The following is a 14,190-nucleotide window of genomic DNA, read 5'->3' on the forward strand; positions in this document are numbered from 1 at the left end:
TTGCTCTGTCTTCATAGCACAAGTGTAACAGTTTTAAATACATTCGACTTCCAGTGTGTTTTTGTTATTCCCAGAGTGAGCGAGTGAAATATGAGAACTGCCATAGTAGATGGGGTTTGTTTGGCGTGACTTGGCAGCCATATGTGACATTCACCTCCAACGACAGCTGCTGGAAGACTCAGGTCTCTGCGCTTTAAGCTTTAGACCTATGCAGCAATGCTAAGGAGCCTTGCTGTTAAAGAAAGCAAGATGTGGAGCAGACCTGTAAATCAAATACATGCTTGGCAAGCCACACCGCACTTTTGTAGAATAGTCCCAAGAATAAGCCATAATCTCAAGTGCACATTTCCTTTTCTTTGTTGAAAAGAGTGCATTTGTAATTTCCTGCTTTAAAAGATAAGAACCCTGAGCATGCACCCAGGCTAAAGACTATACATTTTCTGACTGTGTAATAAAGAGAAACCCCACATGCTCTGTGAACTGTCTCGTAAAAAGGAAAGATATGATTTCTTTTTTAAATTGTAATATCTCCTAACCGAACCATTGCTTCACTATTGCAATGTTGCTTCCTCTTCTTTTAGCCACAAGTATTGATACTGAGTAGATTTTAAAATATTTGAAAGCAATGATAGTATGCAAATTGAAATCCAAACTTTTTGCATTGTGTGTATAGGATGACTTTGGCTAACTGGACTTCAGTTTAGCTGCATATGAGAATGTGTGACAACATATTTTGAAGAATGTCTGAAGTGTTTTTGAAACTCCTAACAGCTATATTCAATAATGACTGAAATATTGTACCTGGTATAGCTATAACAATGTGTGCCTATATCATTAAAGTGCAGAGATTAACTTAAACTGCTGCACAGGACAGCCACACCATTAACATATTTAGTTTCCTCTCATGCATATCTTTTAGGTGGATGGTTTAACTCAATTATTTCCACATAAACATGAGATTTCCTTGCAAAAAAACTGCATGGTAGCGTGATGATAAATGTTATTTACATTTAATGTTATTTGATCAGAGAGCGCTGCCAGTTAGATGGGTCAGACTATAGGCAGCTCAACCGTGAGTGAAATCTCATCCTTAGCAACGCTTTACCGGGGTAATTAGGTCAGATGACTTGCATTCTACAGCGATCAAATCCCTGATGTAAATATAGAGCCGAACTTGCTGTTCTACAAACCCAACGACCTCTAGCAACTCAACATTCCAGCTGACAATGTAAACAAGCAGTTATTTTCCTCTAATATGCAAACAATCTTTTTTTCTTCTTTTTTACTCCAAGCTTGAAATTCATCTAAGGTTACTAAAGTTTTTGCAGAAATATCATACTCTCAATCTTATTATTATTTGTTATGGGTTATTTGGGGTCTACTTTTTAATACCCCATCAATAAAGGGGCAAACATGGACTGGAAAGTGTAGAAGACCAGAAGACACACATCAATTCATAAGGCACAATGTGTGGTATTGTGCTTGAAGCGTGTGTTGTTAACGATGGTCAAATGTTCATCAGGCGCAATAGGACAGATGTTATGTTATGTTCTTGTGTTGCACCCCAGAGTCTCTTTATCAGGCATCTCACACTTGTGATTTATGTCACATGGCTTGCTCACACAGCGTGTACAATGCACATCCCACGGTGATTTATGCTTTCTCCCTCTCATTCCTTCTATCAGTCTGAACAACATATGACACTTTTTTTTTAATAAGAAACAAAGGTCCCCCCTGCGTCTGCAGTCAGATTTACATGCTAGGAAAGGCATTTTAATATTTTCAGTGCTTTTATCTCGTTGCTACACATGAAGGGAGCTTAACGAAACTGGCATCTACACTCAGATGGGACACAAACCTATCTAAACATTTTAAACAGGAAAGTAAAATTAAGGTCAAAAACCTAGATAAAAGTAAACCACGTGTACTTGTCGGACCTTTGTTGCCATATTTCAGTTTCCTGATTTCGACACAGCTGAAACCAATACCTGAAACCACCTTTTGTTACACACTTTGGTCTCTTTATAGACTGTGAGGTACTGGCCTGTTACTTCGCTTTAGATGTTACGATAACGTTGTTTGTGTTAAGGGGGTGATCACATACAAATGAGCACATTTACACGACACTACACACTAAGTACATTTGAGTTGTTAGGATGTAGCAATGTTATAGGTTGGTGTAGTAGAGAATGAACCTTTAGAAAGTCTTTTCTGCTGATGCATCTGTCTAATGTTTGGCAGATAGAAAGTTTCTGTTAAGGGTGATCTTTTGAGCGGGTTACAGAGCAGATGCAGATGCACGTGAAGGTTATTACCAGGAATGCAGAGGCTTGAGGCTGTGAGTTGCTGATGGGACACATATTGGTTCCATTAATGACAACAAAGGTTGCTGCAAGGCTTTGCTGCATGGGGGTAGCAACTGACTTTGAATGGTACAACTTCAGGTCTATTTTCTTTTTTCCTCAGCAGAGCATTTATCTGTTGATACTCTATATGGCCTAATGACAAGATTGTGATGTACGGATGACTGTATCACATGGCATCCTGGAGCGAGAGATCTGTTTTTTGTTTTTTTTTATTCTCGCTTTCTCACCCCGAGTAGTTAACCACAACCAGGGCAACAGTGGAGGCAGAATCCGGTTATTGAGAGGATCAATCATGATGAATAAATTACTCATGCTCACCTTTAAATATGACACGCTTACCTTGAAATATGACACGCTTACCTTTAAATATGACACAAAACTATCTCTACATTACACTTTTCGAAAGTTCACATTGATGGGGAATTTACATCGATGCATTAGTGCAAAGACATGTAAATAAAAGCATAATCCTTTTGTTTTTTTTAAACTGAATCTTAAACCAAGATTATTAGATTAAATCAGACACATAGATGGCATAAACTTCTGCTTGTAATTTCTTGGCCAGAGATCCTCCTCCCCATCCATATGAAGAAGGGATCTGTACAATCTACATTGTTCTTGATGTCTAATGCAAGGCAGATGTGGCATACTTGTGGAGATTCCTAATGCAGTCTTTGTGCTCTCACAGCTTATTGTCTCGTTGCCTTTTTTGGTTATATTTAAACATAACTACCTAACTATAGTTTTATTTGAGAGAGTAAATTCTAAACTAATCAAACTTAGTGTAAGTCTCTTGAACTCTAAGACGTTGTTTCCTACATTCAGTTCATGTAGCAAACCAGCCCTGTAATCTAATGTATGCTATATAGTACACAGGACAAATCAGGTTATATGTGTTCTGCAGAAATGTCATATGACATATGCAAGAACAAACAAACAAAAAAAATGAAAAGTAAGTCTGTAGCATGCAGCATTCATGAGATGGTTAATCATGCTGAAACTGATGACTGTAATAGATGCAAGATAGTAGACTTCCAGTGAATGTTAATTGAACAACAAAGCCATAAACGCTATATCTTAATATCTAAATATTTAAAAACCTGAACACACACTTGAAGGGAATGTCAGTCAGTTTTTAAATTCACTGTTTTTGGCAAAGGGCAAACATTATGTATTATTTATTTAAATATGTCCATTACCTAACACTACTTAGGCACATCATTTACTTTAGATGAGCCCGAGATCATCCAGCTAGAATATATGCAAATGGTTAGACAAGTAATACCGGAATGATGTACAATACCTATTCAGTTAACTTCTCCCCAAGGGAAAAATACAAACTTAGGGAGGGAAAAGATTAATGGATATCATTTGTATGGCCATTCATAATTATAAACACTCTCACTGCTAATTCAAGACTAATTCAAACACTCATTTTTTGAACTTTTTTTTTTTTTTTTTGCTTATGGGTGAGGTTTGATGTCTTGACTCTTTTTTCCAGAGAAATTGTGTTCCCCCTTATATTAGACCCCAAGCATTTAATGGATAACCGTTTTTGGTTGTTTGTAATTTTTTTACTGGTTCTAATTGTGGGTTAAGTCTGAGGAGTAGCTGATGATTTGTTTCTTGTGTTTGACAGTGTCATGAGTAACTTACTTTGTTTGCTGAAGGTGTTAAACCCCATCTTTGAACATTGCTGATACAACTTGTTTAGCTGGTATTCTGGGAATATGACAAACACATGCAAAACATTGCGTGGGCTTGTTTTGCTTTTGTCTTCCATTTGACTCACATTGGGCCTAGTAAGCTATTTTCACTGTTGTTAATTTTGCTTCAAATGTAATTGTAGTCTGGACATTTTTTAATATGTGTATGTATTTCATTTAGATTTCATTTAGACCCTTTTCTAAACACTTTGTTAAGGTGTGATTGGCAGCAATTACAGTCTTGAGTGTTTTGGAGTAAGATGCAACAAACTTTGCACTACTTGGGGAATTCTTTCTTTCCAGATCTGTGTTTAATGGGTACTGTCAGGAGAGAGAAATTCTAGTTCTCTACAGGTATACTTAATTTGATTCAAGTGAGGTGTCTGATTGAGCTGCTCAAGAACTTAGCCACTCTCATTTTGTCTTGGCAGTGCAGTTATGGTCATTGTCTTATTTTAAGGTGACCATATCTTTCATAAAGATATTTTTGAACTTTGCACTGCTTAGATAGTCAACCCTGACTAGTCTGCTTGTCCTTGGTGCTGAAAAACACATCCACAGCATAACATTACTGCAGGGGTGTCATGCTTTACTGTTGTAATGATATCAAACTGTTGATGATTGTTTCCTGGTCTCCTTTGGATTTTAAGGAGAAAAACTTTAATCTGTTCATCAGACCATACAATCTTGTTTCTCCGAATCTGAGAGCAGCATGAACTGAAATCTCAAGTTGGATTTAATGAGAATTTTGTCACCAATGACTCAGCAATAAAGCGCGGCTATTCAATATTCATGCCCACAGAGTCGGTTTGATTGCTATAAGTTTTTTCCATTTTCACACAGTGACGCTCAGTCAGAGTAACAATGACATTCTTGGTCATCCTTCACTGTTCTTGCTCTGAGTATTTGATGTTGTTTACCTTGACCTCAGCACTGAATATTTCCCCCAGAGCAGTCAATCCTGAAAGTTGCAGTTGAACATGATGCCAGATGTCACTCCAAAAACTTTTTTAGCCTTTATTTTTCTGGTTTAATCAGCACGTGTGCTACAAAGAATCCTTGCTGGGCTCTGAGGCTGACACATAGTGTCTAAATCTTTTTTGCCGTCAAGCTGGATCACATGGACACTGAAGACATTGGCTTCTGAGCGTACAAACCCACTGACCTGCGCCCAACCCCTCACAGTGCTACACTCTTCCTTCCAGAGGGCTTGTCTCTATTTTTTCTCTCCAGCCCTTTGTCTATGCAACAGTCAATATATCTGACTAACTTGATGAACTGTGCACAGAGCAAAGTTAATTTCTGAGTGCATGGTAGCCATGGCAACGTCCTGTGAGCGCTTCAAAGCCCATCTGGGCTAAACATTACCCTAGCATGGCTGACAGCGGAATAGGTTGCATTGCCGTGGTGCACACATGTTCTTTATGGGTTGATCCTGCCAGTAATTCAACTGTGCCACATATTCAGAGGCCTACATTGTATCTGTGTCAATCAGCACATTTAAAGGTCAATTTTAGATATGTTGTTTAAAATACTAAATTATGTTAAAGTGAAATTATTCATTATGTTTGAATCTTAGAATCATCAAATCTTAGAATAGAGAAATTCTATTGTTTTTCAAAAATAAATGCTTACTTTAAATGATGCTAACACCTTTCAAAAAAGTATCAATACTATAAGTGTTTGGAAACTGAGGAGAACAACTGTTCACATTTGACCAATGATTACTCTGGACTTGCAAGCTGGTCAGTTTAACTCTTGGACACTTTTACTCTTTTAACCATGCTGGTTTAATATGTGCCGAACGTGGTTTAGCATTTTCTTGTTAAAACAACAAAAGCCTTTTTTGAAAAAAGACAGATTTTGGATCATGCAATACGCTTTTTTCGGAACCTATCTACCATTTAGCATTCCTGGTTTCTTTATAGATAAGTTAACCACGCCTGTGTTCCTGAACCTATGAAGTCATTTGTTTCCCCTATCCCAACATTTCTGAAAATGTTCTTTAAACCCATTCATCGGTTTTGCTATCTCTTATGGCATCTTACCACTATTTCTATTTTCATAGATTTAAATGATATAAAAATAATTAAATTTTGATTTTATTAATATATAGCTATTTTTTTGTAATAAGTTGCAAATGTTAACTACTAAGTGACTTTCCCACTTTATTTTTTTAAATACATATCCACTATAATTTAGCATGATCCATAAAGCCTAGAAGGCTTCTAGACTGTTTGCAGTATTCAAATCCAGACCAGCTTGCGGTTGAACAGGAAGCAGAGGTGAACAGTAAACAGAACAAATTGCAGCGTTATTATTGGAGGGAAAGTATGCCACACAAACACGGGGGCAAAGGGATCCTAAGTGGATACCAGTGCAAATTTCGGTTTCTTTGAAGTTTGTGTTTTGTTTTGTTTTCTTTGTCATGACAAACTAAGGCAAGTTTGGCAACAGGTTCTTTCGTTTTACTTTATTAAATGTGTAGCCAAAAATATATCACAGGAGGGTTAACAGTCATTTCGCCTGAGAAACATTTCTACATGTTCTCTAGTTTTCTGGAAAGCTTTTGAGGTGAGCCCTCATTGGTTTCTAAGCAGCCTGACCTAAGCCGCTGTTTTCTAAGCTCCTTCTTTACCTTCACTGAGTAGGAGGCACGTGATTCATTGAATGGGAATCACAAATCCTTCTAAGAGGAATATTTTTGTGTATGGAGTGTGGGTTATATGAATCGTATATGTCATCCCACACCTCAAGAATGAATTGCTAAGTATAGCCTCTGTAAACAGTGTATTGTTTTGGTGTTTTCATAAATATGTCATTAAATTATGGCAGTCCATTACTTAAATACTGCAATTTTTTTGTAGGCAAGAGTTTGTATTCTTTCAGGCCAAGGGTTAAAGTCATACTTTCAACCTTTCCTAGCATAAACAAGTGGATGAAGCCCAGTTCTGTTATCACTGGGCACTATGGCTCAGAAAGATTCCAACTGCTGCAACTGTACGTTCCAGTTAGGAAACCTAATATTGAGCCACAGCCACTCTAAGTCCCCAGAACTGGTTAGTGATATCACTCAAAGCCTCTGGTAGGGTTACACTTTTAATAACAGTCGTGGCCAGCTGTCTGCTTTTATGCTTGTGTAGACCACAGGGGGCCTTTATAGTGACAGCTCGCACCAGTAAAATGGTTCATATCTAACAGCCATTTTAGAAGAGGGCAAGCAGTAATCAAAAGAACCTGTTTTAACCATTTTGGACCTCCTTTAGATTGTGCTATAATGACAAAGCTTTGCAGATTTTGATAGTTTCAGCACTTTTTAGATATTATTACTAACTTTTAAAAAATAAAATTATAAAAAAACCAAAAGATGCAATTTGACAGGCAAACTCTTTTCCAATAAATAATTCCGAATTAAACCTCCACTTTTTGGTTGATTTCATTTAACTGGAAGTGAGCAATGATGGGGAATCTGAGTGGTGGTATAGTGGTTACAGCGGTGTGTGTTGGTTTTCCCAGTTTTACACAGGCCAAAGACCTGGATTTTACGTTAACTGGTGATTATAAATTGGCCACTAGCGTGGATGATTAAAGTATGTCACACAAGTGACGTCATTATTTGATTAGTAACCGTGACACTGAAGGTGATTGACCTCTATAATGTCTTTAGAGTCTTTGCTGTCTCGCTGTACATTGTTATGGATTTATTTAAGAAGCCACACCTTGTTATGGATTTATTTAAGAAGCCACATCTTATATGTATGCATATGGTTTATCAAGTTTTCCCCATCATTTTCAGGAGTTTTTGTTTCCTGGTTTTGCTTTTATCTGCAAAGATTTTCATGTCAAGCATTAAGAGATGCCAAGTGCATGTTTAAAGGGAATTGCTAGGTTTCTCTTGCTAATAATAGTAACAAAAATGTTAACTACTACATTCCAGCTTGGTGCTCTAAATTGATTAATGAATGTATCCAGGAAATATTTAATGAATAATCCAATTAAGCATGCAGGACTGTGCAATGGAAACATTACTGTGGATTACACTGTGTCCACCACGGTATCTGTGCCCATGTGATGGTTTTGTAAGCTGTAATCTTAAAAAAAGTTTACGGCACGTTTAAGGCCTCTTTAATCTCCCGACTTGATGCTATTAGAACTGCACGAGAGCAATGCAGAATGGCACAAAGAATAAGACCTGCTCACAGTCTCGCCACATTCTTAGGCAAAGACACCGACAGTGACTGAAGTGACTTTTGAATTTCTTTTTCTATTCTTAACTTCTGTCAGCGCAACCAGCGACAACAGTATTTAAGAAGATCGTCCAAGCGTAGGAGGAGCGGCTTGGCGAGAAGCGGGAAGAGATGCTATTCGCTTAGGGGTGGTTACATAACATCTCACTTGCCTCCCTCGCTGCGGAATGCCGGGATAGTGTTTGTAAACAGAACGGCCATGTGCGTGTTCACGTGGAGGAAGCTTTTGAGTCCCTGCCCTCGCTGTCTCACCCCTGAGGTAAACCCTGACATCGATATACACTCACAGGGCCAGCAACCCTCTCTCCGGCCTTGTGCCACTCAGACTCAGTCTTATCACTCTGAATCGATAATTAAACCTCAACTTGGCTAACGTTGCACCGCTTCATAGTAGGAGGCTATGAGTCATATTCATAGCATATGTTGCGCGGTGGTCTTTTTAAAAAAATCTCAGACCAGGTCATAATTACATCAAAGTGTCTTTAACAAGTTAGGGACATCTGGTTTGGTGTTCATATTTTTGTGACCTGGCTTCAGTTAATAGACATTTTCTTGCATAATGCAGATTATGTTCAATCAATAGTAAAAGTAAAACAAACACCATACTAAAAAAAATGGCAAAGCTCTACAGGTGTCACTGATGCTAAAACAATGTCAACATTTTTCCAGCAGTAAGCCAAAACACACTTCATGATAAATTGCGTCCAATTGTAAATGCACTGTCACATGAACATTAAGATATGTTCAAATGAGTGACAGCGTTCTCACAGAGTGATCCCACTGTTAAAGCATCTAATAGTGGTTTGCTGCTACTCCCTTGGTCTCTATAGGAAAATAAAACCCCAGCAGCAGACAAGAGGGAAATCAATATTGCAGAAATCAATACAACACTCAGTATCTCGCCATTTTGTCTTAGGAAAGCAGCTGAGCTATGGCCAGCCAGGTGTAGTGCAATCTAAAATGTCTAGCCTGCCACTGGACCTGCTCTGTGTCATTTGTGAACTGGCTCCTGGTTGGAAAAATAATACATGGGTTGGATAAGGCAGGGTCAGCAGTGAGGGCTTGGGTAAAGGCTTGAGTATTTTAAGTAGACAGCATTGTTGTGGAATGCTATGGCAACTGGACATTCTTCCCAAAGGTGATATTGTCTTTGCCCCAGGAGTGACATAAAGGGAACTTAAGACCATGACGAACTAGCAGTCCACCCGCGAGGCTTTATCTGTAGGTGTGGATAGATGAGAGAAGCTATGTGCATGTGATTGATCTATATGGCCCTTCCCCCACTCAGCCCCCTGTAGCCCTATTAATGCTTTCATGCCTTTTCAGCTGCTGATGTAACAGCAGCAATGCAGAGAAATATAAAACTGCAAAAATATTAGATGGTGCTTGTTTTTTTTTCTTTTATTATGTAGCATTAGTTGTGCAGGTCAGGATTAGCATATATAAATCCTTTGCACAGTCCAGCTGAAAAGAAAGAGAAACATGGGATAAATCCACATTGTTTTTGTTATACTTAGCATCCACACTAGTGCACATTCATGGATGTTGTGAAAGCTTGCTGACCCAGTTTTAGTTTGAAAACTTGAAGGGTCAGTTGCATAAAGCTGACAAAAGCCCTGTATATCCACAAAGGTGGTATTTTTATTTTATAAATTTCAATAGCGACTTATGCATTTTACATTTGCGTATATAAACACTCCATTGCAAGTTACTGAACATGGCAATAGCTTGAAATTCAGTCACACACTGCAGATGACTAGAAAAGATATACATACCAGACATAAATAATATTTTTGTATGGTGGTCTGAGCGCTGGGATTGCAAACGGAATAAAAACAAAATGGAAAGTGACTAAGTGCAGATATAGCCACAAGTTATAACATCAGACAACTGAGATTAACAGTGCGCTCTCATAGCAAGAAATGAACTGGGTTCATTTCTGTTCATCAAAGTACAGTGTCTGGTATTTCAAATGACACACTAAGCATTATCTGCAATGTCTTAGTTTATGTGGGGCAATGGGATCACCGTACACACTCACACACACAAAGGCATGGCTCACCTGATCTCATGCAGTCACAACATTCTTTATAAATGCTACAGAGCGCACTCTTGCTTAAGAACTTTTGTTGATGCTACACAGCCAGTGACCGTGCTCATCGTGTCAAAACACAGGCATGGTATTGCGCAAGAGGTGTATACCACTACTGCTGGTTTTAAACTTTAGCAATGACTCTGTGACTTAAATAGTATCCCCTTCTACTAACACCAGATATCTTTTTAAAAGTTGTACCACAGTGCAGGAGCTGCATGGCCTGCATTGACAATCAGAGGAAAAAAAACTACTACTTTGTAACCGGAACTTAGTAAATGTCTTTAGTAATTTGACAAGAAGCTTCACTGGCCCTTTACCATCTATTTAACCTCTTGCCCTTATGGATCACTAATAGTCATTGTCCGAAAACTTTTGTATTGATTTAAAGATAAAAACCGAAGCACAAGTTCTTCAGATAGCCTTGTTAAAGTGTGATGCCAAATTAAATGTCAGTCATTAGTCTCCATCTTGCTTTTGTTTAATTTGTACCCTGAGGCCACATGGCTATCTGACGACTGCAGTTAGCGCAATACACAAGCCTAACATGGAAGCTTCCGAAATATTTTTATTATACTAATGAGCCATTCAGATGTTAATCTTAGGTGAATTCACATACACAACATGCAGCAACAACAAATAATTATGCATTCGATAATTAATAGGAGACTTGGCATCCTATAATAAAGCTCAATTTACATGTATTTAAAGCTATGAGGATTTATACATGATCATGTTACTGCTATCATTCTGTTATTGTACTTCTGTTAATTTGCGATTCATACAAGGCAACATAGCTGTTTTTTATTTCAATTCCTTTAAAATAATGACATTTCATGCACCCTGAAAGTCACAGGCACAATCTGCATTGTGTTGTCAATAATCTTTATGTCAGCAGCTATATCCAAAGCCTACAACACCCTGTTAGCTGTGACAGCTTACTCCTTGTAATGCATTAAAATAGACACAAAAGAGTCTTGCAAAGTCACCAAGTTGGTCAGTTTTTAGAATTATGATGTTTGTTGTTGCTCCCTGATAACAACCTTGTGTTTAGTGTCAACTTCAAAAGGAAGTAAGGGAAATCTCCAGAATTACCAGTCTTGTTCGCCCACTTAATGGTGCAGTTGGATTGAATTTCATTTCCTTCATAGCTTTCTGACCTTGTCCACTTACACTACGCTCTGCCACCACAATTCTATTCTCCTTTGCTTCTCCTTGGGATTCGCCTTTGTGTCTGCTCGTCACTCAGTGGTGAAAGCAATGAAAGCTGATTCATATACACAAAGCCAGAAGCTATTTCAGCTCTGCTGCCGTGCAGACTCTGTGCACTTACTACTGGACATGCTTAGGTTGGACTTTTACTCTCCTACTGAAGGCTGAACAGAATAAAAATGCACATATACATCAGTGAGTAAGGATTGGGGAAGCCAAAGTGGATAACTACGTAAATCTGAATCCAGATTTAATTAAAAAAAAGACAATATAATCGTAATTATGATTTTGTAATAGTTGTTAATAACACATAAATGCTACACATGTGTTTTGACAAATAGGAAGTCACTTATCCAAAAATGTTTGTGTTGTATATTACATATTAAATACATTTTTAATGTGTTTAGGAAAAAGCCAGGGTTGAATAGTAAAGGTAGTGTCACACAGGCATTTAAATTATGCTTAAAAAAAACTAACTCCTGAACAAGTGCACTGTTTTCTATAATGTATTCAAATGCAGCAAGAAGCACACACAGGAAAACACAACTGCTGTCTTTCAGTTTTAGCTGGCAAAAAAAAAGAGAATTTGTCAGCCATGTTGGAGTAGCTTTATCTCATATCCCCCCCTTATTATGTTGGCTCTTGCTTTTTACGATGTGGGGCATCTGCTGTACTTCATCTGACTAAATATCACCAAAAACACACACAAGGTTACAGGGGGGAAAAGGCTAAACGGATTATTAAGGTGCCGAGCCAGTTCTCACCTGCCTTTCACGTCCCTCCACTTTGTAGAAATTCCAACAAACCGTCTGGATCTCCTCTTTAACAAATCCTAAAGGCAGCCATCTTGCCTCCTTCTGTTCTTCTATGAAACAGACTATCCTCCACATCAATATTCATGGAAACCAGTCTGACGTCGGCTCTCATCATCAGGAGAAGCCCGAGTGTCGCTGTTTGGCAGCCTCAGAAGCACACTCATATGTGGCTCCCGTAAGGCAGCAGAGGTACAGAAATTGGACACGATGCTGTTTGGAGGTCAGGAGGAACAGCCTTGCTTTGGTGGCTACCTCAAATAATTACAAAATCGCCTTCTTGCTCAGACCTTCCCACACAAAGAGGCAGATTTCCTTCTCCCCCTATGCTCCCTCCTTTTTCTTCTTTCCTCAGCCGTACACAATAGTGAACACTAGGATTGCCCCGAAGAACTGGAGTGGATCCGGATTCTGGGTTTGAGACAGATTATACTTTTCTGTTGAATATTGCACTGGTTTCAGCTATCTGACTGTGGCAGTGTAGAAAATGTCTCCACCCACTTCCTTTTTTTTTTCAGACAGGAAGCCAAGTGACTAAGGGGTTTTTTCCCTCTCTTTTTCAGTTTATCTCTTTCTTTTTCTGTCATAGCTTGCAGAAATTTCCCTCAAGTGTAAGAGCACTCCCTTTTTGAGAGCACTGCAGAAACAACAACATGTGGCCAGTTTTGGAGTCCAACCGGTTAAGCAATGAATTTCCAACTGCTGTTGGAAATTCATTCTTCCCTGCCCACTGGTTCATTTTTAGAGTGACTTGTAAGACAAGTCTGCGGGCAGCATACTTTGCTTCATGTGTCTGCCAAGACCCACCTCCTGTTGACACACACCACGTGGGCCTGAAAAAAAGAGAGTGCAGTGTGAGAGGGAAAGGGGATAAGGGTGATTTAAAAGACAAATTCAGCCCTGGAATGTTGCTGAGCTAACACAAGTTAGAAGTGTTAGGAAGGTGGCAAATATTAATACTTCAACTGCTGTTTTTGTCATAGGATTCTGAAAGGTGGTAGCCACAACTTGCATGTGTGTGTGTTTGTCTGTTTGGTGTTAAACTGCTAAAGGTAATCTCATAAATCTCACCAATGAAAGCAATAGGAAGGATTATAGGTTGTCAGGGAAAAGTGTGTTAGTGTTTCTCTTTTTCTTCGAGGAATAAACCAAATCCAAATGAATGAAGGCCTTATCACCTCAACCTTACTTTTTTAACATAAGCCGATTTGTCCTTTTGGCCACATGAGAAAGGCAACTAACTAGTTACCAGGTGGATCTTGTCTTAAAATAATCTGCTATTATCTGTACTGCAGGCTTAAGACCCCACCTCTTTCCTCACAGCCCCTGCCTAGCTGCAATGACATTTGTTGACTCAATACTTTCAGGCTCAGCAGAGAAAAGGAGATTTGTTTTTACACACAGTGGGGGGAGGGGAAGACGCAGAGTGAGAAGAAGGAGAAGTCACTGTAGACTGCAGCACGGATCCAAACGGACCTTGTTCTCAACGTTAGCACTCTCGCACAAAGCTGTCACTCAAATAGACACCAGGCTGTCTTTAAAGCACATTATTCAGTTGCCAAACAATTCTAAGGCTCTCTAAATCTGTTCTGCTGGCACATGGTGGCCAGGCTTCATCTTATTAAGATATTATGTGTTGCTTTTCCTTTTCCTTTAATTTGGGACAAACCTGTAGATTAAAACAGACAAGTGTTGCACCGCAACACTGCAACTTGTCTTTCTCTTCCCTTTTCATGATCTGCCATCAAACTGCCT

General features: G+C 38.8%; 1 protein-coding gene across 1 annotated transcript in view; it reads right to left on the reverse strand.

Annotated features, from left to right (window-relative positions):
* The window catches only part of tet2 (tet methylcytosine dioxygenase 2), a 29,432-nt gene extending 16,545 nt beyond the window's left edge, over positions 1-12,887 (reverse strand). Inside the window, exon 1 of the mRNA XM_005457001.3 lies at positions 12,388-12,887. The gene's annotated coding sequence lies outside the window, so the exon portion shown is untranslated. The remainder of the gene's footprint in view (positions 1-12,387) is intronic.
* Between the last annotated feature and the right edge of the window lie 1,303 nt (positions 12,888-14,190).

The sequence above is a fragment of the Oreochromis niloticus genome, linkage group LG6 (assembly GCF_001858045.2).
Source record: "Oreochromis niloticus isolate F11D_XX linkage group LG6, O_niloticus_UMD_NMBU, whole genome shotgun sequence".
NCBI lineage: Eukaryota > Metazoa > Chordata > Actinopteri > Cichliformes > Cichlidae > Oreochromis > Oreochromis niloticus.